Genomic DNA, 16,790 nt, shown 5'->3' on the forward strand with positions numbered 1-16,790 from the left:
AGAAATATTGAAGAAAACTCAAGATGAGATAAAAGTGGAATCAAAACACTCATCAATCTAATTAGCAAACTCAAGGAAGTACTTATTAGTAGTATAGATCAAAGAGGAAAAGGACTATCAGAATATGAAAATGAAATAGAGGAATTAAACTACCCAAACAAAGAATGTGGAAAAAAAAACATGAAAGGAAATTTCAAAAATTATGCTGCACCAAGAAAGACAAAAATCTATGGTTTATATTCACAGATGGAGGAAAAGAACTTTGGGTCAATGATAAAGACCAGATTTTCAAGATGATCATGGAAGATTTTCAGAAATAAAAAAAAGATATATCCATAGGGACACAAGAAACATATGGAACAGCAAACAGAAAGGACAAGAAAAAAAAAAACATAATATATTATAGTTAAAACCTCACCCAAGGAGGATCCAAGATGGCTGTGACCAGAGTGCACAGTATCTGCAGAGGATCTGAAACTCCAATATTGGTAAGTGGAGGGGCAGCTAAAGCCAGAAAATCGACATTGAGGCTTCTTGAACAAGAGAAGACATCACATGAGCTGAGACCATTTAGATTCAGGTCACCCGCAGACTTCTCTGGGGACAGAGGGTGGTGAACATTCAAAAGGCTTGCACTTCCCTGTTTCAAGCCTCCCTCCTCCTTAGCGGAGCCAGCCCACAGCACCAGAGAATCTCAGCACAAAACTCACTGCATGGGGACTGAGACAGCAGAGGCGGGGTTCCTAGCTCCTCAGCCATGGCTGGCAGCTCAAACAGCTGCCAGCTGTACCAGCTTTCCAAATCTCAGATTCATAGAACCATCCTTCCGGGTCCTGGGTCTGCCAGCAGTTATAAGGATTCCACAAGGCCTCCCAGCCAGTGACTGTACTGCCAGTCCAATCCCTCAGTGGCTGACAGCTGGCTGTACAGTCATCAAAGTCACCAGACCCACCAAACCACCAAGGTACACCAGGCACCACACTGCCTAGGACTGTGGAGCACTGTTGTGGCTCCCCAGGGCTTCCTAGCAGGCATCGGGACCGGCCTCCCAGTTCCACTGCTGCAGCTGGACTCCCTAGTTTGGCAGCTGCAGCACCACTGAGCTGAAGAAGCTCCTACACCCGCATTTGACCCAGCAGGCACAAAACTGACAATAGAGAATAGAGGGAACCACTGTGCTTTCCAATTTGACCTGCTAGAGAGTGAGTGTGCCTTCAAGTACCTACAGAGTCTCAGATTCAGGGTCCTCCGAAGCTAACAGCCAGACATCAGATCCCTCCCAACCACGCACCCACTGTGGGAAACAGAGGGACAGTGTTCTCAACATTGAGGCCCCTGTTGTGCAGGTCTACCAGTGGAGTTCAGGCAAATAACTCCTGGAGTTCAGACAAAGCTAAATACCAATGACCTGCAGGCCACTGAGGTATTCAGGGAATCTGCACAAACGAATTGCACCTGCAAAGACCTCAAGCACCTGCAATCCCTTTGGTGCCTGCACAGTACCTCTGCCCCAGACTTCAGGCGTCTACATTCTCTAACACCCTGCCCTTCAAGGCACACTTCCACACATGCACACATCACATGCTTGTCAGCATTTATCCTTCTGCACCTGTGACTGTTTCTCTCTTAGGTACAGCTGAATCACCAACACACACTTTCAATCCACTGGACCTCTCTCATCTTCCTGAAGAATTCTCCAGACACCAGAGAAAGACAGTACAAGTATAAACTGCAAAATCCAGGAACAAACAGTGAAGGTTACAGATAAGCAAATGGCCAGAGGTCAGCATAAGAACACATCCAACAAAAATCAGGGCATCATGGCTTCACCAGCAACCCCCAAAAATCAATGGATACTCCAATTTATTGGAAACACGGGAGATAGATTTTAAAGCTATTCTTATCCAGTTATTAGAGGCACATAAAGAGGAAACAAACAGATCTTTCAAAGAAGTAGCCACACAAACGGAAGAAAATAAAGAGGAAATTAACAAAGCTCTCAAAGAAATACAGGCAAATATAGCTAAACAAATAGAGGCACAATTGGTGGCATATAGAAAGGAAACAAACAAAAAATAGAAAACATCATAGAGAGACTGGAATCCACATTCAAACAAATGAAGGAAATGGTGCAAGGCATGAAAACAATAGAATCAATAAAGAAAAAAAAAGAGAAAAACTTGGAGATGGAGAACTTAGAAAAAAGATCAGGAACCACAAAGGAAAGCATCACCAATAGAATACAAGAGATGGAATAGAGAATTTCTGGTGCTGAAGATACACTTGCAGAAATTGATATTTCTCTCAAAGAAAAGGTAAAATCAGAAAAATCCCAAACACAAAACATCCCAGAAATCAAGGACGCCATGAAAATACAAAATCTAAGAATAATAGAAATTGATGAAAAAGAAGATTCCAGGCTCTAAGGTCCAAAAAATATATTCAAGAAAATCATAGAAAAAAATTTCCCAACTTAAAGAAAAAGATGTCCATAAACATAGAAGAGGCCTACAGAACACCAAATAGACTAGACCAGAAAAGAAACACCACACATCACATCATAGTCAGAACACTAAATCTACAGAAAAAAGAAAAGATATTAAAAGCAGCAAGGGAAAAAGGCCAAGTAACATATGAAGGTAGACCTATCAGAATCACACCAGACTTCTCATCAGAAACTGTGAAATCCAGAAGGGCCTGGACAAATGTCATGGAGACTTTAAGGGACCAAGATGCCAGCCCAGATTAGACCCAGCAAACATTTCAATCAACATAGATAGAGAAAACAAAACATTCCATGACAAAACTAAATTTATACAATATCTACACAGCAAACCACCCCTACAGAAGATACTGGAAGGAAATCTCCAATCTAATGCAAACAAATACACCCAAGAAAACAGAAAAAAATACAGATAATTTCCCAACAAAAAAATTAAAGAAAACAAGCAATGAATCACAGTAAAATGACCAACTCTACAATAAAAGGAACTAACATTCATTGGTCACTATTATCTATCAACATCAATGGACTCAACTCTCTAATAAAGAGACACAGACAAACAGAATGGTTGCAGAAACAGGATCCAACATTCTGTGGTAATGAAGAAAAATACCTCTGCAACACTACCTCAGAGTAAAGGACTGGAAAATGTTTTTCAAGCAAATGGACCTAGAAAACAAGCTGGGGTAGCTATGCTAATATCTAATAAAATAGACTCAAGCAAAATTAATCATAAAATTAGGAGGGGCACTTCATTCTCATCAAAGGAAAATTCCAACAGGAGGACATCACAATTTTGAAAATCTCTGCCCCAAATACAAGACCACCTACATTTGTAAATGAAACATTATTAAATCTGAAATCACACATCAATCCCAACATCTTAATAGTAGGAGACTTCAACACTTCACTCTCACCCAGGAACAGATTATCCAGACAGAAACCAAACAAGGAAATAAGCACACTTACAGAAGCCCTAAATCAAATGGACCTAATAGATGTCTACAGAATTTTTCATACAAATTCAAAAGAGTATACCTTTTTTTCAGCACCTCATGGAACCTTCTCCAAAATAGATCATATAGTTGGTCACAGAGCAAGCCTCAGCAGATACAAGAAGACTTAAATACTCTCTTGTATCCTATCTGACCACCATGGTCTAAAGCTGGACCTCAACAACAACAGAAATAGCAAAAAGCCTACATATACATGGAAACTGAACAACTCTCTACTCAATGACAGCTGGGTTAGGGAAGAAATAAAGAAATTAAAGACTTCCTAGAATTCAATGAAAATGAAGACACAACATACTAAACTTATGGGACACAATGAAACCAATGCTAAGAGGAAAGTTCATAACACTAAGTGCCTTTGAGAAGAAATTTGAAATATCTCATTCAAGCAACTTAATGGCTCCCCTAAAAGCCCTAGGGAAAAAAGAGAAGGAGACACGCCATAAAGGAGTAGATGGCTGGAAATATTCAAGCTCACGGCAGAGATCAATAAGTTAGAAACAAATAAAACTATTCAAAGAATCAATGAAACCAAGAGCTGGTTCTTGGAGAAAATCAACAAGATAGACAAGCCCTTACCCAAGCTAACTAAAAGGCAGAGGGAAACTGTCCAAATGAGGAAAATTAAAAACGAAAAAGGGAACATAACAACAGACATTGAGGAAACCCAAACAAACATTAGGTCTTACTACAAAAGCCTATAGGCCACAAAATTTGAAAATCTAAAGGAAATGGACAATTTTCTTGATATATTCCAATTACCAAAATTGAATCAAGATCAGGTAGAAAGAATGACTAGTCCTATATCTCCCAAAAAAATAGAAACAATCATCAAAATTCTTCCTTCCAAACAAAAAGCCCAGGGCCAGATGGTTTCAGCACAAAATTCTACTAGACCTTCAGAGAAGTCTAACTCCAATTCTTTTGAAACTATTGCACAAAATAGAAACAAAAGGAACATTACCAAACTCAATCTATAAAGCCACAGTCACCTTGATACCTAAACTACACAAAGACCCAAAAAAGAAAGAGAACTTCAGACCTATCTCTCTAATGAATATTGATGCAAAAATACTCAATAAAATACTTGCAAACCGAATCCAAGAACACATCAAAGATATCATCCACCATGACCAAGTAGGCTTCATCCCAGGCATGCAAAGGTGGTTCAACATATGGCAATCTATCAATGTAATCCACCACATAAACAAACTGAAGAAGAAAAACAACATGATCATCTCCTTAGATGCTGAAAAAGCATTTGACAAAGTCCAACACCCATTCATGTTTAAAGTCTTGGAGAGATCATGGATACAAGGCACATACCTAAACATAGTAAAGGCAATATACAGCAAGCCTATAGCCAACATCAAACTCAATGGAGAGAAACTTAAATCAATCCCACTGAAATCAGGGACAAGAAAAGGCTGACCACTCTCTCCATATCTCTTCAACATAGTACTTGAAGTCCTACCTAGAGCTATAAGACAGTTGAAGGTGATCAAGGGGATACAAATCTGAAAGGAAGAATTCAAAGTATCAGTATTCGCAGATGATTTGATAGTATTCATGAGTGACCCCAAAAATTCAACCAGAGAACTCCTCCAGCTGATAAACACTTTCAGCAATGTGGTTGGATTCAAAATTAATTTAAAAAAAAAAATAGAAGCCCTCCTGTATACCAAAGACAAAAGGGCAAAGATAGAAATTAGGGAAACAACACCCTTCACAATAGCCACTAATAACATACAGTATCTTGGTGTGACTCTAATCAAGCAAGTGAAAGACTTGTAGACCTGTTTGCAAAAAACTTCAAATCTCTGGAGAAAGAAATTGAGGAAGATATCAGAAGATGGAAAGATCTCCCATGTTCATGGATCGGTAGGATTAACATAGTGAAAATGACCATTCTTCCAAAAGCAGTCTACAGAGTCAATGCAATTCCTATCAAAATACCAACACAATTCTTTACAGACCTTGAGAGAAAATTTCTCAACTTCATATGGAAAAACAAAATATCCAGAATCTCTAAATCAATCCTGAACAACCATAAATCATCAGAAGGTATCTCCATCCTTGATCTCAAGCTGTACTACAGAACAATAGTAATAAACACTGCATGGTATTGGCATAGAAACAGAATGGTTGTTTAATGGAATTGAATTGAAAACCCTGATATAAATCCACATACCTATGGATACTTGATTTTTGACAAAGAAGCCAAAACCATTCAATAAAAAAAGGACAGCATTTTCAACAAACGGTGCTGGTCCAACTGGATGTCTACCTGCAGAAAAAATGCAAATACATCCATATTTATCACCCTAAAGTCAAAGTAGATCAAAGACCTCAATATATAAACACACACTAAATCAGTTAGAAGAGAAGGTGGGAAGAGCCTAGAACTCATTGGCACAGGAGATTACTTCCTGAACATAACAACAATAGCACAGGCTCTAAGATCAACAATCAATAAATGGGACCTCATGAAACTGAAAAGCTCTGTAAAGCAAAGGACACTGTCATCAGAACAAAATGATAGCCTCAGACTTGGAAAGGATCTTCACCAACCCTGTATCTGACAGAGGGCTAATATCCAAAATATATAAAAAAAATAAAGAAGTTAAAAAGCAACAAATCAAATAATCCAATTTAAAAATGGGGTATAGAGCTAAACAGAGAATTCTCTGTTGAGGAATATAGAATGGCAGAGAAACACCTAAAGAAATACTCAGTGTCCTTATCAGTCCGGGAAATGCAAATCAAAACAACCCTGAGATTTTACCTTACACCCATCAGAATGGCCAAGACCAAAAACTCAAGTGACAACACATCCTGGAGAGGTTGTGGAGAAAGTGGAACCCTCCTCCATTGCTGGTCAGAACGTAAACTTGTACAACCACTTTGGAAATCAATCTGGCGCTTTCTCAGACAACAAGGAATAGTGTTTCCTCAAGATGCAGCTATACCACTCCTAGACATATATCCAAAAGATGCTCAAGTATGCAACAAGGGCATCTGTTCAACCATGTTTGTAGCAGCTTTATTCGGAATAGCCAGAACCTGGAAACAACCCAAATGTCCCTCAGTTGAAGAATGGATACAGAAATTGTGGTACTTTTACACAATGGAATACTATTCAGCAATTAAAAACAAGGAAATCATGAAATTTGCAGGCAAATATTGGTATCTAGAAACGATCGTGCTAAATGAGGTATCCCAGAAACAGAAAGACACATGGTATATACTCATTTATAAGTGGATACTAATTCTAAAAGATAGGATAAACATACTAAAACCTGTACACCTTAAAAAAAAAAACTTGGTAATAAACAAAAAAGGAAACTTTGTGGTTTAATAAGTGATAGTTTGTGTATCAAGTTGACTGTCTCTGACATGAACTCAGTGGCTGGCTCCTTAACATCCCCCACCCCTGAGGGAGGAGCAGCCTTGCTAGGCCACAGAGGAGGATATTGCAGCCAGTCCTGATGAGACCTGATACGCTAGGGTCAGATGGAAGGGGAAGAGGACCTCCCCTATCAGTGGTCTTAGAGTGGGTCAGGGAAGAGATGAGGGAGGGAGGGTGGGAATGGGAGGGCATGAGGGAGTGGGCTACGGCTGGGGTACAAAGTAAATAAACTGTAACTATTATAAAAAATAAAAATAAAAAACTTCACCCAATAAAAATCTTTTCTAGTTCCATCCAATTATTTGCCAAGTTTATGATTTCAATTTTTTTTTAGCTGAATAGTATTCCATGGTGTGTTTCTACCACATTTCTATTGTCTATTTCATAAGTTGAAGCAAGTTTAAATTGTTTCTATTTCCCAGGTGTTGTAGATAGAGCATGTATAGCTAAGCAAGTATACACGGAGTGAGATGTCAAGTGCTTTGGGCACATCTCAAGCAGTGGTATGGCTGGGTTATATGGTAGATTAATTTTTAGGTATTTGAGAATTCTCTACACCAATTTTCTGAATGGCTACACAAGTTTGCAACTCCACAAATAGTGAAAAAGGGCTCTCTTTCCCCAACATCCTTTCCAGCATTTACTGTCAATTGTTCTGTTGACCTTTGTTATACTGAATGAAGTAACATCACATGTTAAATTTGTTTTGGTTTTTACTTTCCTAGGGATGATAGATATTTTTGTGATTTCTTTTAGCCATTTTTTCCTTCTTTTGTGAAATCTCTGCTCAGATCTAATGCCAGTTTTTAAAAAATGGGTCCTTAGTTTTTGATTCTTTGATATTTGAGTTCTTTATATATTCTGGATATTAAACCTCAGATGATTCCCTCAATTCTATGGGCTTTCACTTCACCCAGTTTATTCTTTCTTTAAATGTGCAGAAGTTTTTTAGTTTTATGATGCCCCACTTGTCAATTATTAACCTTAATTCCTTGACAAATCAAGTCATATTCACAATGTCGTTTCCTACACCTATATTACATAGGGCATGGTCTAGATTTTCTTCTAGCAGTTTCAGTGTTTATGGTTTCACATTTAGGTTTTTTATCCAACTGGAGTTGATTTTGTGCAAGAGGATAGACTAGATAGATAGATAGATAGATAGATAGATAGATAGATAGATAGATAGACAGAGAGATATCTAATTTCATTCTTCTGTATGTAGATCCAGGTTTTCTGGGCACCATTTGTTGAGGATATACATATACATACATATATATGTATGTATAAGCTTATTTATTTTTACGCCCTGACTTTAGTTTCCCCTCCCTCCTGCCAGTCCCTCTCCCAATCTTCCCTCTTCCCCCAGTCCTCCATTTCTTCTCAGAAAAGGGCAGTCCTACTAGGAATATCAAATAGCCATAGCATATCAGGTTTCAGTAAGGCTAGGCACCTCGTCTCCTATTAAGGCTTGAGGAGACAACCCAGTAGGAGGAAAGGATCCCAGAGGCAGGCAACAGAGTCACAGACAGCTTTCATTGTTCAGAGTCTCACACAAAAATCAAGCTATAAAATTTTAATAAGTACATATGACCTAGATTAGTCTGATGCAGGCTCCCTGATTGTCAGTTCAGTCTCTCTGATCCCCTCTGAGCTAAGGGTAGTTGATTTGGTGGGGTTTTTTTAAGTTTATTTATTTATTCACTTTATAACCTGAATACAGCCCTTCCCTCTTCTCCTGCTATTCTTACCCTTCCACCCTCTCTCCTCTTTTTTCCTTGTCCTTCTCAGAAAAGGAGAGTTCCCTTTATCATTCCACTCCAGCACATCAAGTCAAATCAAGACTATGAACATCCTTTTCCCCTGAGGCCATGGGAAAGCAAACAAAAGGCAGGCAACAGAGCCCATGTCAGAAAAAGCCCCTGATCCACTTTCTAGAGGATCCACATGAAAACTAAGACACCCATTGGTTATATTTGTGGAGGGGGCCTAGGTCCACAGCATGCATGCTCTCTGGTTGGTGCTTCAATCTCTGTAAGCCTCAATGGGCCTCTCTTAGTTGCTTCTGTTGGTCTTCTTATGGAGTTCTTATCCCCTGTAGCTCCTCCTATCCTTCCCCCCTCACTTCCACAAGATTCCCCTAGCTGTGCCTCATGTTTGACTGTGAGTCTCAGCATCTGTTTCGATCCTTATGGTGCCTTTGTACCCTCCAACTTTTATGATCCTTCCTCTCCCTCTTCCACAAGATTTCTGAAGTTCTGCCTAATGTTTGACTGTGAGTCTCTACATCTGTTTCCATCACTTACTCGGTGAAGCCTCTCTGATGACAACTAGTTTATGGACCAACCTATGAGTATATCATTATAAAATCATTTCCTAGACCCCTAGGCTATCCAGCCTCTGGGTCCTGGTCCTCCAAGTTGTATGAGTGGTGGGCTCCTTTTTATGGCATGTGTCTCAAGGTGGGCCATTCATTGATCAGCCACTCCCACAAGTTTTGTGCCACCTTTACTCTACCACATCTTGCAGGCAGGACAAATTATATGTAAAAAGTTTTGTGGAGCACTCTCAGCACCAGGTCCCGGAACTTAGTCCTACACCGTGGTTCTGACCCCACCTGACCCACTGCTTAGCTGGACCTACAGACAATTGGTCCGAATGGCTCTCTGACATATTGTCCTGCAGGTGCATTGGACTGGTAACCTAAGATAACAAGCATATTGGCTTTGCTATCATTACCTGTGTCAGAAATTCTGGTGGGGGAGGGGTTGACGTAGTGCTCATGGCTCTGGGTCGGGCAGTGGTGCAGCAGCCTGAGCTCACACTTCCATCAGCTGGACATCGAGCAGCTTCAGAGCAATCTGTGTGCATTGTGACTTTCAGAGCAAGGAGTACAGAGGACTTAATGGTCTAGTAAACAATGCAGGCATTGCCTTTAGAATGGATGATCCAGCACCCTTCAACATTCAAGATGAGATGACAGGGAAGACAAACTTTTTCACCGCTAGCACTGAGTTACTGCCCATCATCAAACTACCTGGTAGAAGTGGTGAATGTTGGAGCTAGAGAGATAGCTCAGAAGTTAAGAGCACTTAACTGCCCTTCCAAAGTTCCTGAGTTCAATTCCCATCAACAACATGGTGGTCCACAACTATCTATAGTGAGAACTGGTGGCCTCTTTTTTTGTGCAGGCAGAACACTGTATACACAGTAAACAAATAAATCTTTTTAAAGGTTTTGAAAGAAAAGTTGGCAGTCTGCAGGGATCAAAAGCTCTTGAAAAACCACAGTGAAGATATTTAGGAAAGATTCAGGTGCGACACACTTACAGACAGGAATCTGGTCGACCTCATAAAAAAACAAAATGTGGACACAAAAAATGAAATTCATGAAAGGGAATATTGGCTAGACTCAGCTTACAGGATCCAAGCTGGGGGTTACACTTCTTATGAGAATCCTGGCCCAGCAGCTTGATGAGAAGAGGGAAACAGACAGGATTCTGCTGAATGACTGCTGCCTGGGATGGGTGAAGAATGACATAGCAAGAGAACAGGGCTCTTCCAATGGAAGCAAGCCTGGAAACCCCTTTTTGCTTGGCCCTCCTGCCTCCAGATGCCACTGAGCCTCATGGACAGCTTGACTTTGACACACTTGTGCAAAGATGGTGAACATCTGCTGTGGGCTATGGGGCTTAATGGTTTAAGAAATGTTAGTGGAAAAAAAAAAAGAAATGTTAGTGTGAGAAATGAATGTAGGCTGATTTAGTTTGATTCTTTTACACATTGAGGAAGAAGGTCCATTCATTTCTATATGGTTTTGCAAGGTGGAGATGAATGATTTTTTATGCTCAAACTCTCTTACCTCAAAAGTAAATTTAAAACAAAGATTTATTTGCTTTTATTTAAAAAAAAGTTTTGTAGCTGGGCTGATGTCTCAGTCCCACTACTGGAACTCTTGACTCATTACAGAAGATGGCCAGTTCAGATTCTATATCTTCCATTGCTCGGAGTCTTATCTAGGGTCACCTTCAAAGCTTTAAGTGAATTTCCATTGCACTAGGTTTCTAGATCTCCTCAGAGAAGCCCCCATATTCCAGTTGTCTCTTCCTGTACTCTCTCCCTCCATTCTCCCACACCTAATCCCTCCTGTTCCCAACCTCTTCTCCAGAACCCCCACCTCCACCCATAATGTCTATTCTATGTGCCCTTACCTTAGATATTTACCTACTCTGGGTATGTGGATTATACCAAGGTTATCCTTTACTTTGTGGCAAATACCACTTTTATGTGAGTACATAGCAAACATGTCTTTCTGGGTCTGCGTTATCTCACTCAGGATGATCTTTTCTAGTTCCATCTGTTTGCCTGCATATTTCATGATGTCATTGTTTTTGAAAGCTAAGTACTATTCCATTGTATAGTTGTACCACAATTTGTGTATCCATTCTTTGGTTGAGGGACATCTATGTTGTTTCCAGATTCTGGCTATTATGAATAAAGCTACTATGACCATAGTTGAACAATTATCATTGTGGTAGATTAGAACATCCTTTGGGAATATGCAGAGGAGTATTATAGCTGGGTCTCAAGATAGATTGATTCAAAATTTTCTGAGAAACAGCCATATTGTTTTCCAAAGTGGATGTACAAGTTTTCACTCCCACCAGCAATGGAGAAATGTTCCCGTTTATCCACAATCACTCCAGAATGTGTTGTCACTTGTGTTTTTAATCTTAGCCATTTTCATGAGTGTTAAATTGGAATCTCAAGAGTTTGTCAACTAAGGATGTCGAACATTTCTTTAAGTGCTTCTCAGCCAATAGAAATTCCTGTCTCAAGAATTCTTTCTATTTCTAAATAAAATTTATTAAAATGGCATGTGTGTAAGGCAGGGCAAGGTGGCGGCGCTGGGAGGACTCTCATTCTGAGCAGCAGCATCAGGATCAGCACAGTGACCAGCAATCAGAACTTGCGGCCATAAAACACAGTCATTGTGTTTCCCAGGTGAAAAGATACCCCACGGTGGGGAATTCAATCAACTTTTAACTCACCCAGGCTAAACCGCAGAAGAGATCCCGGTTCCGCCACATGTTTGGCTGCCAGCCGCCAGACCCAGACCCAGCCCAGAGCCACAAGCCAGTGTCTCAGGTCATGGTCCCAGACTGAACCATGCACATCACACTATCAGAGACTGGAATTTTCAGTCGAGTGATAACCCCACAGTACAGGAAACTATTGGGACCGACCTTAGGTCACCCAGACATCCCATGGAAAAGACTCGGGTTCCATGGGGGCCCCAGGAGCCAGCCCGGAGCCAGAGCCGAGACCCAGGCAACTGCACAGAGCCCTGCCTGCCTATGTGCCTGATTCACCGCCTCAGCTAGAACTGTTGGGCACCAGGGCACCAGCGAATGAGTTTCACTGTCCGGTGCAAACACACAGGGAGGGAAATGGCTGGTCTGATCTCAGAGCACTCAGCCGACACCCTCACCCCGAAAAGGTCTCGGGAAAATTACCCAATTTAGGCAGACACCCAGGCTCCCAAAGGCCGGAAAGGCAGACACAGGCAGTTTCTGCACACCAGAGAGCTGGCAGAGACTGAGCCGCCATCACTCAGCTGTTCTCCAGACACAGGCAGTTTCTGTGGCCAGCCAGCTGGCAGAGACTGAGCAGTGCGCACCAGGGCAAAAAAAGAGACTGGGAGTCCCTGTCTCCAGAGAATCCACAGGGAAGAAAGGAAACTGTACTGACTTAAATCACCCAATCCTTCCCTGGAAAAAGTTTAGCAGACCGGCGGGGCACAGCCGCCATCACTCACCTGTGCTCCAAGACACAAGCACAAACAATTGCTGCTTGCCAGATGTCCAACTGGGTCACAGCAGCTGATCATTAAATTTACAGCAAGAAACCCAGAAACAGGGCAGCTGTCCTCAGGACTTCCCTGGGTGAGAGGAGAACCTTCTCGACTAACAAAGACCACAGTTACCACTCAGCTCTCTATCCCTGAGGTGAGCAGCAGCAACTCCTGATAAAACGCCAGCCATCCAGGGACCATACCCAAAAACCTGAGAAGACATCCTTCAGGAAAAACCAGCTTTCTGCAAAGGGGATTCTTTCCACCACAGGATCCCCAGGAACCACCAGAAAATAACCCCAAACACCAAAGATAGCACCATGGGTAGAGGGCAGCATAAAAGTTCAAGCAACAAAAGACAGACCAATATGGCATCTCCAGAACCTAGTTACCCAGGGGCAAGTAGCCCTGGACACCCCAGCATAACTGAAATCCAAGAAGATGACCTAACAACTATGCTCAGGAAGATGATAACAGAGAAAACAAATAAGATATGTAAAGACATAGAGGAAGATAAACTCAAACAGAATATTGCCATCCGTAAAGAAATAGAGGAAGCTGCAGCCAAACAGTTTATAGCCTTTAGAAAAGAAATGCTTAAAGCATTGAATGAAATAAAAGAAAAAGAGTTGAAGGAACTAAAAGAAAAACAGGAAAGTACAATCAGACAGGTGAAGGAAGTAAACTAAACAACTCAAGACCTGAAGATAGAATTGGAAAAATTAAAGAAAACACAAAAGGAGGAAATAATGGAGAGGAAGAATCTAGGGAAGAAAACAGAAATAGCAGAGGTAAGCATAACCAACAGAATATAAGAGATGGAAGAAAGAATCTCAGGTGTAGAAGATACAATGGAAGAAATTGATGTATCTGTCAAAGAAAATGTTAAATCCAAAAAATTCCTGACACAGATCATCCAAGAAATCCAAGACAATATGAAAAGACAAAACCTAAGAATAATAGGTATAGAGGAAAAAGAAGACTCCCTTCTCCAAGGCCCAGAAAATATTTTCAACAAAATCATTGAAGAAAATTTCCTCAAGTTAAAGGAGAGGCCAATGAGAATACATGAGGCCTACAAAACACCCAACAAATTTGACCAGAAAAGAAAATCTTCCCACCACATAATAATCAAAAAAGTAAGTATACAGAACAAAGAAAAATACTAAAAGCTGCAAGAGAAAAAGGTCAAGTAACATATAATGGCAAACCCATTAGAATCATACCTGAATTTTCAACAGAGACTATGAAAGCCAGAATGGCCTAGACAGATATCATGCAGACCCTAAGAGAACACAGATGTCAACCCAGGCTACTATACTCTGAAAAACTCTCAGTCCTCATAGATGGAGAAAACAAGATATTGAATGACAAAAACAAATTTCAGCAATACATACAAACAAATCCAGCATTACAGAAGACACTGGAAGGGAAAATACAACCCCCAAAAATTAACTTCTTTAAAGAAAACACAGGAAATAATTAACCTTACTACAGTAAAACAAAAAGCAACCAAGCACGCAACCTGATGACCACAGCCAACATCAAAATCAAGGGATCTAACAGCCACTGGTCATTAATCTCTCTCAAAAACAATGGACTCAATTCTCCAATAAAAAGACACAGATTAACAGAATGGATACGTAAACAAAACCCAGCAATCTGTTGCATACAAGAAACACACCTAAGACACAAAGATAGACATTACCTGAGGGTAAAAGGTTGGAAGACGACTTTCCAAGAAAATGGACCCAAGAAGCAAGCAGGAGTAGCCATTCTAATATCTGATAAAATAGACTTTCAACCAAAATTAATAAAAAGAGATGAGGAAGGACACTTCATACTCATCAAGGGAAAATTCCACCAGGAAGACATCACAATCCTGAACATCTATGCCCCAAATACAAGAGCACCCACATTTGTAAAAGACACATTGATAAAATTTAAACCACATATAGATCCCCATACATTAATAGTGGGAGACTTCAACACCCCACTCTCAACAAAGGACAGGTCAACAAAACAGAAATTAAACAAAGAAACAATATCTCTGACAGAGGTCATGAATCAAATGGACCTCACAGACATTTACAGAACTTTACACCAAACACAAAAGAATTTACCTTCTTCTCAGCACCTCATGGAACCTTCTCCAAAACAGACCACATAGTTGGTCACAAAGCAAGCCTCAACAGATACAAGACGATTGAAATAATCCCTTGTATCTTGTCTGATCACCATGGAATAAAGCTGGACTTCAACAATAACAGAAATAGCAAAAAGCCTACACACACATGAATAGTGAACAACTTGTTACTAAATGACAGCTGGGTCAGAGAAGAAATAGAGAAAGAAATTAAAGTCTTCCTAGAAATCAGTAAAAATGAAGACACAACATATCCAAACTTGTGGGACACAATGAAAGCAGTGCTAAGAGGAAAGTTCATAGTACTAAGTGCCTTCAAGAAGAAGTTCGAGACAGCTCATTCAAGCAAACTAATGGCTCACTTAAAAACCCTAGAAAAAGAAGCAGACACACCAAGAAGGAGTAGACGGCTGGAAATAATCAAACTCAGGGCTGAAATCAATCAATTGGAAACAAATAAAACAATTCAAAGAATCAAATAAACCAAGAGTTGGTTCTTTGAGAAAATCAACAAGATCAACAAACCCTTAGCCAAGCTAACTAAAAGGCAGAGAGACACCACCCAAATCAACAAAATTAGAAATGAAAAGGAGTACATAACTACAGACAAGGAGGAATTCCAAACAATCATTAGGACTTACTTCAAAAGACTATATGCCACCAAATTTGAAAACCTAAATGAAATGGACAATTTTCTTGATTGATTTGACGTACCAAAGCTGAATCAGGACCAGGTAAATCAACTAAATAGTCCTATATCCCCCAAAGAAATACAAGCGGTCATCAAAAGGCTCCCATCCAAAAAAAGCCCAGGACCAGATGGCTTCAGTGCAGAATTCTACCAGACCTTCAAAGAAGAGCTCACACCAATTCTCTTCAAACTATTCCACTAAATAGAAACAAAGGAACATTACCAAAATCATTCTATGAATCCACAGTCACCTTGGTACCTAAACCTCACAAAGACTCAACAAAGAAAGAGAATTTCAGGCCAATCTCCCTTATGAACATTGATGCAAAAATACTTAACAAAATACTTTCAAACGGAATCCAAGAACACATCAAAAATAATATCCACTATGACCAAGTAGGCTTCATCCCAGTTATGCAGGGGTGGTTCAATATACGGAAATCCATCAATGTGATCCACCATATTAACAAACTCAAAGGAAAAAAACACATGATAATCTCCCTAGATGCTGAAAAAGCATTTGACAAAATCCAACATCCATTCATGTTTAAAGTACTGGAGAGATGAGGGATACAAGGCACATATCTAAACATAGTAAAGGCGATATACAGCAAGCCTATAGCCAACATCAAACTAAACAGCTAGAAACTTAAAGCAACCCCACTGAAATCAGGGACAAGACAAGGCTGCCCATTCTCTCCATATCTCTTCAACATAGAGCTGGAAGTCCTTGCTAGAGCAATAAGACAGTTGAATGAGATCAAGGGGATACAGATTGGAAAGGAAGAAGTCAAATTATCACTATTTGCAGATGATATGATAGTATCATATCATGATACTATACATGAGTGACCCCAAAAACTCTACCAGGGAACTCCTACAGCTGATAAATACCTTCAGCAAAGTGGCCAGATACAAAATTAGCTCAAAAAATCAGTAGCACTTCTGTATACAAAAGACAAAAGGGCTGAGAAAGAAATTAGAGAAACAACACCCTTCACAATAGCCACAAATGACATAAAGTACCTTGGTGTAACCCTAACCAAGCAAGTCAAAGACTTGTATAAAAAAAATTTCAAGTCTCTGAAGAAAGAATTAGAAGAAGATATGAGAAGATGGAAAGATCTCCCATGCTCATGGCTTGGCAGGATTAACATAGTAAAAATGGCCATCTT

At 40.1% G+C, this 16,790-nt stretch overlaps 1 pseudogene; it reads left to right on the plus strand.

Annotated features, from left to right (window-relative positions):
• Positions 1 to 434: 434 nt before the first annotated feature.
• Positions 435 to 10,593, plus strand: LOC129692836 (carbonyl reductase [NADPH] 3-like; annotated as a pseudogene).
• Positions 10,594 to 16,790: the final 6,197 nt, after the last annotated feature.

This window comes from Psammomys obesus, unplaced genomic scaffold (assembly GCF_907164565.1).
Source record: "Psammomys obesus unplaced genomic scaffold, mPsaObe1.curated_primary_1811, whole genome shotgun sequence".
Taxonomy (NCBI): domain Eukaryota; kingdom Metazoa; phylum Chordata; class Mammalia; order Rodentia; family Muridae; genus Psammomys; species Psammomys obesus.